A 12,547-nucleotide genomic window follows, 5' to 3' on the forward strand; every position below is an offset into this window, starting at 1 on the left:
GGTGGAAGGAATAATTCGTAGACCTCCTCAATCCCACCAACACGTCTTCCTATGAGGAAACAGTTCCTGGGGAACCTGTGGTGGGCTCTCCTATTTCTGGGGCTGAGGTTGCTGAGGTAGTTAAAAAGCTCCTCTATGGCAAGGCCATGGGGGTAGATGAGGCCTGCCCGGAGTTCTTTAAGGCTCTGGAAGCTGTGGGGTTGTCTTGGTTGACAAGACTCTGCAACATTGCGTGGAGATCGGGGGAGGTACCTCTGCATTGGCAGACCGGGGTAGTGGTTCCCCTCTTTAAGAAGGGGAACCGCAGGGTGTGTTCCAACTATCGTAGGATCACACTCCTCAGCCTTCCGGGTAAGGTCTATTCAGGTGTACTGGAAAGGAGGCTTCGCCGGAAAGTCAAACCCCAGATTCAGGAGGAGCAGTGTGGTTTGTGTCCAAGTCGTAGAACTGTGGACTAGCTCTATACTCTCGGCAGATTCCTTGAGGGTGCATGGGAGTTTGCCCAACATGTGCTTTGTGCTTTGTGGACTTGGAGAAGGCATTCGACCGTGTCCCTCGGGAAGTCCTGTGGGGAGTGCTCAATGAGTATGGAGTATCGGACTGTCTGATTGTGGCCGTCCGCTCCCTGTATGATTAGTATCAGAGCTTGGTCCGCATTGCCGGCAGTAAGTCGGACCCGTTTTCAGTGAGGATTGGACTTCGCCAGGGCTGCCCTTTGTCACCGATTCTGTTCATAACTTTTATGGACAGATTTTCTTGCCGCAGTCAGGGCGTTGAGGGGATGCGGTTTGGTGGTTGCAGGATTAGGTCTCTGCTTTTTGCAGATGATATGGTCCTGATGGCTTCACCTGGCCGGGATCTTCAGCTCTCACTGGCTCAGTTCGCAGCAGACTGTGAAGCGACTGGAATGAGAATCAGCCCTCAAAGTCCGAGTCCATGGTTCTCACCCGGAAAAGGGTGGAGTGCCATCTCCGGGTTGGGGAGGATATCTTGCCCCATGTGGAGGAGTTCAAGTACCTCAGAATCTTGTTCACGAGTGAGGAAAGACTGGATCGTGAGATCGACAGTCGGATCGGTACAGCGTCTTCAATAATGCGGACACTGTATCGATTTGTTGTGGTAAAGAAGGAGTTGAGCCGGTAGGCAAAGCTCTCAATTTTAGGTCGTCCTGGGGTTCCCTTGCCATCGCATGCAGTTCCCCACAGTGAAGAAGTGACATTGGAGTTTGCGCGTCCCGCTCGTCGAAAAATACCTCAAAGGCGGAGTGGGCGATGGCTGGTTGCAGAGAAGCTCCACAACGGCCACAAAGGCGGAAAAAGGCTGCAGCAAATATGGGCCCCCAATTGTCTTGTTCTCAATGTCAATGGACCCTGGCCTTTTCTTTGCCAAGGACAGTGTGGTGGCTGTCTGTGCATCAGTCTCCCCACTTAAAAAATTCCACGCACAGGCATTCTCCTGAAGGACCCATCATTACCCAACACTCTATAAGTCCTATGGCGACCAGGAAATGGTGATGGGAGCAGGACAGTAAATTCTGGGAGCTTCTAGCCACACACTGGCACATAGGCGGTGGGTGCCTGATTCAGTCGCCTTGCTCTTGGACCGAGGCAGAGAAATAATTTCGGCAGTAGCACCCACGTCTGAGCAGCCATATTTAACACTCGCTCACCCTACACGGGAAGGGGCTAGAAAAGGTGCCCTACAAATAGCCTGCCTCCTACAACCTGACTGGAATATTGCGTCCAGTAGGTCCACCTCATAGCGGTCGAAAAACAAAAACAAAAACATTGAACTTTGGAGCTTGGAATGTGAGAGCACTTATGGACAGTGCCTCCAGCGACCGTCCAGAAAGAAGATCGGCGATCACTGCCAGTGAGCTGAAAAGGTGGAAGATCGACATTGCTGCCCTGTCTGAAACCCGCTTGGCTGAGGAGGGGCAACTAAAGGAGGAGAAAGGGGGATACACCTTCTTCTGGAAGGGAAAAGCAACTGATGAACCCAGAATCCACGGAGTGGGATTTGCTATCTCCCAACTCCCCGAATATTCCAATAGGCATCAATGAGCATCTCATGACCCTATGCCTGAGGCTCTCAAACGATCAGATGGCCACGGCTGTGAGTGCCTATGCACCAACTTTAGACTCACAGGATGAAGACAAGGATACCTTCTATGCAACATTAGACTAGGTTCTATCGGATATCCCGAAAGAAGATAAGATCCTCCTACTCATGGACTTCAATGCCAAAGTTGGCAAGGATCACAAGCTCTGGAAAGACACTCTAGGCAAAGAAGGTGTTGGGAATGTCAACTCCAACGGAGTCCTTCCTCTGTCGTCGTGTGCTGAACATGATCTTCTGATAACAAACACCCTTTTCCGCCAGAGAAACATGTTCAAAACGTATTGGATGCATCCCAGATCAAAGCGCTGGCATCTCATAGACTATGTCATTGTCAGGGACAGAGATCGCAAGGATGTTAACATCACTAGGGCCATGATCTGCACAAACGACTGCTGGACAGACCATCGCCTCATCCACTCCACAATGAACATCGAGCTGCGGAAGAAGAGGAGGACACAAAGGAGACTGCTCCGCCCTAAATTTAACATCAACAAAACACCCTGTCTGTGAGACTCCCAAAAGAATATCCTGAGAATGTGGAAGAACACTGGAAGGCTCATAAAGACCACGCTACTTGAAACCATTGGCTACAAAACCAGGAAACACCAGGACTGACAAAAAATACAACAGCTGATTAATGCCAAAAGGAAAGCCTTTTGTTCTTGGCAGAGCGACATCAACTGCAGGGAGCAGAGGGAGAGAGCTGAAAAACCAATGGTGGATGGAGAAGGCTCTGGAAATCCAGAAGCTTGCTGACTCTGGGGACACCAGGGATTTCTTCAATGCTACCAAGGCTGTTTATGGGCCCAGCTATCGAGGCCTGAACCCCCTCTGCTCTAAAGATGAACAAACCCTGCTCAAGAACGATGTAGGTATCAGTTCCAGATGGCGTGAACACTTCCAAGAGCTCCTGAATCGGAACTCCACAGTGGAGATGGTAACCATCAACCAGATTCCCAGAGGTGTGGACTCGAGTCACATGACTTGGACCCAAGTCAGACTTGAGTCATTAATTTGATGACTTTAGACTCGACTTGACAAAATGTAAAGAGACTTGCAACTCGACTTAGACTTTAACATCAATGACTTGTGACTTCACTTGGACTTGAACCTTTTGACTTGACAAGACTTGCTACTTTCCCCAAAACACAAAGATTAAAAAGTTATTCAGGAGCGTTCCTAACTTTCATTGTGTACGTGTGTGTCTGTCAGTACAACATCCAATCAAATTAGATACACGGTGTTTTCATCCCACAGCATTCATCCAATCAAATTGCAGGACAACCAATGAAGAAGAGCTAACAAACAATGCGCCAGTGAGGAAAAATTATCATGCCAAAGATAGTTTAGTTTGGGTATAAAAACTACGACTTGGTCAACAAAAAACGAATTGCAGTATGCAAAACATGCGGTTCGAAGATTACAGACGGAGACGCAACAACTTCCAACTTCGTTCGACATTTGAAGTTGCACAAAGAACGGTACATTTAGAATGAAAGCTAACGTTTATTGGCTAAGTAACGTAACTTTTATTTGCTGTGTAGTTAAATCAGTGAAGCTGTAAACTCACTGCTAACGTTATAACCATAGACATCTTATAAGTAGACGCAGCATCGAGCGCTACTGCCTACTGGCGCTGACGAGACGCGGGGCCACCATCTTGGAGTGGTGATCCGCTCCACTCAGTGCAATTCATTTGGCAGGAGCAATGAACTGTCAGCGCATTTAATTCATCTTACCTCACTGAATACCACTGATTTTCATATGTTTTTTTTGTCATATGTGTAGCTATGATAAAGGACACATGTTTTATTATTTATAGTTTGCTTAACAGTAATAGAATATTCTTATATGCTATAAATGACCAGATGTCCGAGATCAAAACTGGGAATATAATCCCAGAGAAGGGGGGAAAAAACGGTCAGTTATTTGTAAGTTCAAGAAACAATATGATTAGGTTATATATACGTACATGCTTATATCCTACATAAACAATGTATGTATACATTAGATATCTATATATTTTAGGGACCTATAGACTGTATCTTTGTTTCTGCAGTAGCAGATAGTTTATGCATGGGATTCTGGGTATTTGTTCTGTCGTGATTATGTTGTGTTACGGTGCGGATGTTCTCCCGAAATGTGTTTGTCATTCTTGTTTGGTGTGGGTTCACAGTGTGGCGCATATTAGTAAGAGTGTTAAAGTTGTTTAAACGGGCACCCTCAGTGTGACCTGTATGGCTGTTGAACAAGTATGCCTTGCAGTCACTTATGTGTATCTGCAGAAGCCGCATACAACATGTGACTGGACTGGCAAGCTGTTTTTACAGGCTGTAGAGGGCGCTAAAGGCAGTGACAACATAGCACAGCCTTATTATTGTTGTTTGGGTGAAAATCAGCAGACATTCGAGAGAATAGTTGCTCTGAAATTCGGGAGTCTCCCAGAAAATTTGGGATGGTTGGCAAGTGTGATGCTGTCAAGCGGCATTCATATAAAACTTGCGGGCCGCACTAACATTTTCTTTATTTTGTGAAACGGGTCAAAATGGCTCTTTGAGTGGTAAAGGTTGCCGACCCCTGAGCTAGGGGAACGTCGGACATGACTTTCGCAGCTTGTCAACTGCAAGAAAAATGTCGGGAACAACACCTGCCACTATATATGGCACTCATTGACCTTACAAAGGCCTTTGATTCTGTGAACAGAACTGCCCTCTGGGGTGCCTTCTCCAAGATCAGATGCCCAGACAAGTATCTGAAGATCTTGCGTCGGTTGCACGACGACATGACCGCAACGGTAGTTGGAAATGGCGGCTCTGAAACGGCACCCTTCAAAGTTGACACTGGTGTCAAGCAGGGACGCATCATCGCACCAACCCTGTTTGCCATCTTCATCTCAGCCATACTTCACCTCACCAGTCAAAACCTACCTGAGGGAGTCCAGTTCATATACAGGACAGACGGCGGGCTCTTCACCCTGAATAGGTTCAGGGCAAAAAGCAATTTGCTTACATCCTCCATTACAGAGCTCCAGTACGCAGATGACAATGCTCTAATTGCTCATTCTGAGTTGGACCTCCAGAACATCTTGGATGCTTTTGCCAGAGCGTAACGACTCCTGGGACTTGACATCAACATAAAGAAGACTCAGATCCTGTACCAACCAGCCCGTGACACACCCTCCCAACCCCCCACAATTTATGTGGACAACAACATCTTGGAAAATGTGGAGCATTTCGTCTATCTTGGCAGTCTTCTTTCAACGGGAGCTGTCATCAATGCCAAGATCCACCACCGCATAGGTTGAGCCAGCGCAGTTTTTGCTAGACTCAGGAAAAGAGTTTTTGAGAATCGGGTCTTCCAGACCAACATCAAGCTTTTTGTCTATAAAGCTGTAGTTCTGCCCACTCTGCTCTACGGGGCTGATAGCTGGACCACCTACAGCAGGACACCTGAAGGCTCTGGAGCGGCACCACCAGCGATGTCTCTGCAAGATCCTCAGGATCAGCTGGGAAGATAGGCAAACCAACATTAGCGTTCTGAAGGAAGCTAACATTCCCAGCATCACTACAACTATCATTCGGCACCAGCTGCGATAGACAGGCCATGTAATACGCATGCCAGACCATCACCTTCTGAAACAGATGTTGTACGGATAACTGACGGAAGGACAACGCACCCAAGGGTACAGAAGAAGCGGCATACAGATAACCTCAAAACCCACCTGAGGAAATGCCGCTTCAAACTCTACACCTGGGAGGAGGCTGCCCACCAGAGGGATTTGTGGAGCAGGATGGTCCATGAAGGCACATCACGATTAGAAAAGGACCTCCACCGTGCCGCGGAAACCAAGAAGCAACAAAGAAAGGAGAGATCCACAACCAAAACAGCTCCTCAGACCACCACCACAACCACCACCACTACCACGACAACCACGTACATGTGGATCGCGGATTGGCCTCTACAGCCCCCTGAGGACCCACAGATGACCAGACCCACCAACAGAAGGACAATCATACTCGCGTCGAGTGATAGACGATGATGTATATAGGGTGTACCCTGCCTACCGCCCGAATGCAGCTGAGATAGGCTCCAGTACCCCCTGCGACACCGAAAGGGACAAGCGGTAGAACATGGATAGATGGATGCATATATATATATATATATATATATATATATATATATATATATTTATATATACCGTATTTTCCGCACCATAAGGCGCCCTGGGTTAAAAGCCGCGCCTTCAATGAACGGCATATTTCAAAACTTTGTCCACCTATAAGCCGCCCGGTGTTGTAAGCCGCATCTAACTGCGCTAAAGGAATGTCAAAAAAACAGTCAGATAGGTCAGTCAAACTTTAATAATATATTAAAAAACAGCGTTCTAACAACTCTGTTCACTCCCAAAATGTACGCAAATGTGCAATCACAAACATACGTATATCAACATGGACAGAGCTGCGTGAAAAAAGCCACCCGGCCTCTTCGCGTAAACTTAAACTTACCTTAACCACTCGCTCATCTTTTCTTCATCCATCCCTTCGAGTTAGCTTTTATGATGACGCCGGCTGGAAAGGTCTCTTTTGGCAAGGTCTTCCTTTTGAATATCACCATGGGTGGAAGTTTCTGGCCATTAGCATGGCAAGCTAGAACCACAGTGAAGGATGACTTCTCATTCCCTGTGGTGCGAATATTCACCGTACGTGCTCCCGTTGTATCCACAGTGCGGTTCACAGGAATATCAGTTGCTGTGAAATAGTAATCCGTGTGCGGATGGAGAGATTGCGTCTTTTCATGAACCGGATCCCTGACGCTTAGTAGGAGCCATTTTGTGGTCTTTACAGATGTAAACACACAAAGGAAATGAAACGTACGGTATATCCGCGCGCTTTTTCTTCTTCTACGCGGGCGGGTGGTTGCTTACATTAGAAGAAGAAGCGCTTCCTGTTCTATGGGGGCGGGTGCTTACCTTGGCGGTTGCTTGCGTAGAAGAAGAAGCGCTTCCTGTTCTACCGGGAAAAAAGATGGCGGCTGTTTACCGAAGTTGCGAGATCGAAACTTTATGAAAATGAATCGTAATATTAATCCATATATAAAGCGCACCGGGTTAAAAGCCGCACTGTCAGCTTTTGAGTAAATTTGTGGTCTTTAGGTGCGGCTAATAGTGCGGAAAATACGGTATATATATATATATATATATATATACATATATATATATATATATATATATATATATATATGTCTTAATAAGGTTATCCAAAAAATAGTGCTCGATACCGTAGTAGAGCGCAATATATGTATGTGTGGGAAAAAAAATCACAAGACTACTTCATCTCTACAGGCCTGTTTCATGAGGGGTTCCCTCAATCATCAGGAGATTTTAATGGAAGCATTCACATACCATGGTTTATATAGGGCACAGAGTGGGTAGGTACAGGCTGGCGTAGGGGCGTGGTGATTGGCTCATGTGTTACCTAGGAGGTGTTTCCGTCTGTGGCGGCATGCTGATACAATTTCGCTGCGCTTGTTGAGGGATGACAGGTCTGGACGGTATATAATAAACAGTTTCTCTTTCAAGCATAGGTTGCATCTTTTATTACCACTATTGTAAGGTGTGCTGGATGCAAGAATTTGCCATGTTATTGAATATTCAACATTATTGTCTTTGAGGTCCCAAATGTGTTTGCTGAGTTCTGTGGTATTCCGCAGGTTTTGGTTCCTGAAAGAAGCCTTGTGATTGTTCCATCTGGTTTTAAACTCTCCCTCGGTTAATCCTACATATGTGTCGGATGTGTTAATGTCCTTGCGTGTTACCAATCTAAGGTAACACGCACCTGTGTGTATGTGTTTGGTGTGGATTCACAGTGTGGCGTATATTTCTAACAGCGTTAAAGTTATTTATACGGGCACCGTCAGTGTGTGTGTATGTATGTATGTATGTATTAGGGGTGTGGGAAAAATTGATTCGAATCGCGATTCTCACGTGCGATTCAGAATCGATTCTCATTTAAAAAAAATCGATTTTTAAATTTTTATTTTAAATTTTTATTTTTATTTATTTTTTATTAATCAATCCAACAAAACAATACACAGCAATACCATAACAATGCAATCCAATTCCAAAACCAAACCCGACCCAGCAACACTCAGAACTGCAATAAACAGAGCAATTGAGGAGACACAAACACGACACAGAACAAACCAAAAGTAGTGAAACAAAAATGTATATTATCAACAACAGTATCAATATTAGTTACAATTTCAACATAGCAGTGATTAAAAATCCCTCATTGACATCATCATTAGACATTTATAAAAATAAAAGAACAATAGTGTCACAGTGGCTTACACTTGCATCGCATCTCATAAGCTTGACAACACACTGTGTCCAATGTTTTCACAAAGATAAAATAAGTCATATTTTTGGTTCATTTAATAGTTGAAACAAATTTACATTATTGCAATCAGTTGATAAAACTGTACAATTATAAAAGCTTTTTACAAAAATCTACTACTCTGCTTGCATGTCAGCAGACTGGGGTAGATCCTGCTGAAATCCTATGTATTGAATGAATAGAGAATCGTTTTGAATCGGGAAAAAGGTCGTTTTTGAATCGAGAATCGTGTTGAATTGGAAAAAAAAAAATCGATTTTGAATCGAATCGTGACCCCAAGAATCGATATTGAATCGAATCGTGGGACACCCAAAGATTCACAGCCCTAGTATATATATATATATATATATATATATATATATATATATATATATATATATATATATATATATATATATATATATATATATATATATATATATATATATATATATATGCATCCATCTATCCATGTTCTATATATACAAACGTACACATATGTATATTTATGTATGTGTACATATATTAAAGTTAAGTTAAAGTACCAATGATTGTCACACACACACACTAGGTGTGGCGAAATTATTCTCTGCATTTTGACCCATCACCCTTGATCACCCCCTTGGAGGTGAGGGGAGCAGTGGGCAGCAGCGGTGGCGCCCGGGAGTCATTTTTGGTGATTTAACCCCCAATTCCAACCCTTGATGCTGAGTGCCAAGCAGGGGGGTAATGGGTCCCATTTATATATATACATATATATATATATATATATATATATATATATATATATATATATATATATATATATATATATTATATATACAATATATTTATATTTGTGTATCTATCCATCCATCCATTTCCTACAGCTTGTCTCTCTATTAATGGAATTTACCATCCCCTTGTGTTGGGTGGGCACACCCCCCAGGAAGTGTGGTCGCCTAAACCCTCACCCAGTGTGCTGTTGTTCGGATAAAACTACTGTTGTGCATTCTTTCACGTTTGATTGTATAAATTAAGTATTACAAGTAATAATAGTACACTAAATGACTACAAACTGTGTGCACAATCACTTGACTTTTCACTTTTCATCTATCATGTATTTCTATGACACACATTAACAAACAACACAACAACAACAACAACAACAAACCTTGAGGAGGTTCATTGAGGTTAGTACAGTGACGAAAACATATATATTTTGCAAACGACAAAAGGATGTGGTGTACCACAAACACAGCATGTATTACTTTCACTGCTACACTTAGAAAACATCAACATGTACCTCAAAAGCAAACATCGCAAGCTATTTCAATGTATTTATGGTAAAATGGTGGTATGTTATGCTATTATAAATACTTTGAAATGACTTGTATTGTTGTCATACTACAATAAATACTTAAAAAATACTTGTATTGTTGTCATACTACAATAAATACTTACAAATTACTTGTATTGTTGTCATACTACAATAAATACTTAAAACTTACTTGTATTGTTGTTATACTACCTCAAATACTTTAAAATAACTTGTGTTGTCATACTATAAATACATAATAGAACTTGTATTGTTGTTATACTACCATAAATATTTTTTAAATAGCTTGTGTTGTTGTCATACTATGAATACATAATATGACTTGTATTGTTGTTATACTACCATAACTACGGTACTCTAATATTGGGGCACCAAAAATAGATAAATATTAGCCAAAGATTGCTTTTTTGTTATCGACATTGGAAGGCAATAATCGGCATTGACCGATCACATGCTTTCTGTCAAAAATCGTCCAATACTGATCGGCGGCCGACTAATGGTAATGGGCACATCTCTAATGTGTTCCAGACACACATGAGATGGATATGCAAATGTGCAGTTTTGTTACAAAGTTTGTATACTTCTGCTTGTATTGTTACCATTTATGGACACAAAGTCAAGTAAAAGTACTTCAAGTACTTTTTCTCTTTTTCCTGCTGGAAAAAGAGAAAAAGTGCTGCCCAACCCACCTCCCTCCTCACAAAGTGTGTTGCGCAATCACGTGTCAGTAGGCACACCCTTATGGTTGGCATACATGCTATTATTTTGGAGTGAAGGTTTGATCAAGCGAGATTAATCTAGTTCAGTGGTTCTTAACCTGGGTTCGATCGAACCTTAGGGGTTCGGTGAGTCAGGCTCAGGGGTTCGGCGGTGGTCAAGACACACCCGACTCATCGTGTAAATAAAAACTTTTCCCTATCGGCGTATTACGGATATGGCAACAGCAGAAGTCAGACTGATTTGCAGGTGTGTAATTTGTTGTGAGTTTATGCACTGTGTTGGTTTTGTTCTTTGAACAAGGTGATGTTCATGCACGGTTCATTTTGTGCACCAGTAAAAAAAAACATGGTAACACTTTAGTATGGGGAACATATTGTATTTTTTACCTTCTTGAGACCTCCGAAAAATGCCTACCTCTTTAGGGCCACCCTTTCTAGATATATAAAGATTTGTATTTACAACATTAATAATATATACAAACTATGTAAATATAAAAAAGCTTGTTGTGAAAAATTAGTTGGAATTTCACAAGAAAAACTTTAAAGTTTGGCAGTATCATAATAAAAGATAGAGATGCCAATAAATGCGTTAAAATGTAATATCGGAAATTATAGGTATCGTTTTTTTTTAAATTATCGGTATCGTTTTTTTTGTTGTTGGTTTTTTTATATATATATATTTTTTTAAATCAACATAAAAAACACAAGATACACTTACAATTAGTGCACCAACCCAAAAAACTCCCTTCCCTATTTACACTTATTCACACTCATTCACACAAAAGGGTTGTTTCTTTCTGTTATTAATATTCTGGTTCCTACATTATATATCAATATATATCAATACAGTCTGCAAGGGATACAGTCCATAAGCACACATGATTGTGCGTGCTTCTGGTCCACTAGTAGAACTAACCTTTAACAGTTAATTTTACTCATTTTCATTAATTACTAGTTTCTATGTAACTGTTTTTATATTATTTTACTTTCTTTTTTATTCAAGAAAGTTTTTAATTTATTTATCTTATTTTTATTTTTTTTATTTTTTAAAAGTACCTTATCTTCACCATACCTGGTTGTCCAAATTAGGCATAATAATGTGTTAATTCCACGACTGTATATATCGGTTGATATCGGTATCGGTTGATATCGGTATCGGTAATTAAAGAGTTAGACAATATCGGAATATCGGATATCGGCAAAAAGCCATTATTGGACATCCCTAATAAAAGACGTAATTTTACTCAACGCAAGTCAAAATGTTACGAGAAAAACTGAACATTTGTGGGATATTATGATAAAAGTTGGAATTTCACTCAATAACAGTCGCAGTTTTACAAGAAAAGCTTAACATTTTGGCAATTTTCTGAAGAGTCGTAATTTTACTCGACAAAAGTCACAATTTTATAAGAAAACTTGAACATTTTTGGCAATATTATAATAATAATAATTGGAATTTCACTTGGCAAAATTATGACAAAAGTCATAATTTTACTCACAAAATTTTACAAGAACACCAAAAAAATTGGCAATATTGTGATACAAGTCTGAATTTTATATGACAAACGTCACCATTTTACATTACAAAGTAACAATTTTACATGAAAAAGTAATTATTTTAGGAGAAAATATTGCAAAATAGTAACATATTGGCTCTTAACTAGTCATTATTAAGTACTTATTAATGCCTTATTCGGCATGGCCTTATTATAACCCTAACCCTAACCAAATAACTCTAAATTAAGTCTTTGTTACTTAGAATATGTTCCCCATACTAAAGTGTTACCAAAAACATATAACTTTGTCTTGAATTTGAAAAAAAAACATTTTATTTTTCACTAAAGAAGGGTTCGGTGAATGCGCATATGAAACTGGTGGGGTTCGGTACCTCCAACAAGGTTAAGAACCACTGGTCTAGTTATTATTAAGCATCTGGGATGGACTTATGCTGTCTTTATGTTGAAGTGAAGTGGTAATTGTTTTTTTTGGTGACACCGAGTAGTCACAATAATTCA

Source organism: Nerophis lumbriciformis, linkage group LG09 (assembly GCF_033978685.3).
Source record: "Nerophis lumbriciformis linkage group LG09, RoL_Nlum_v2.1, whole genome shotgun sequence".
Lineage (NCBI taxonomy): Eukaryota > Metazoa > Chordata > Actinopteri > Syngnathiformes > Syngnathidae > Nerophis > Nerophis lumbriciformis.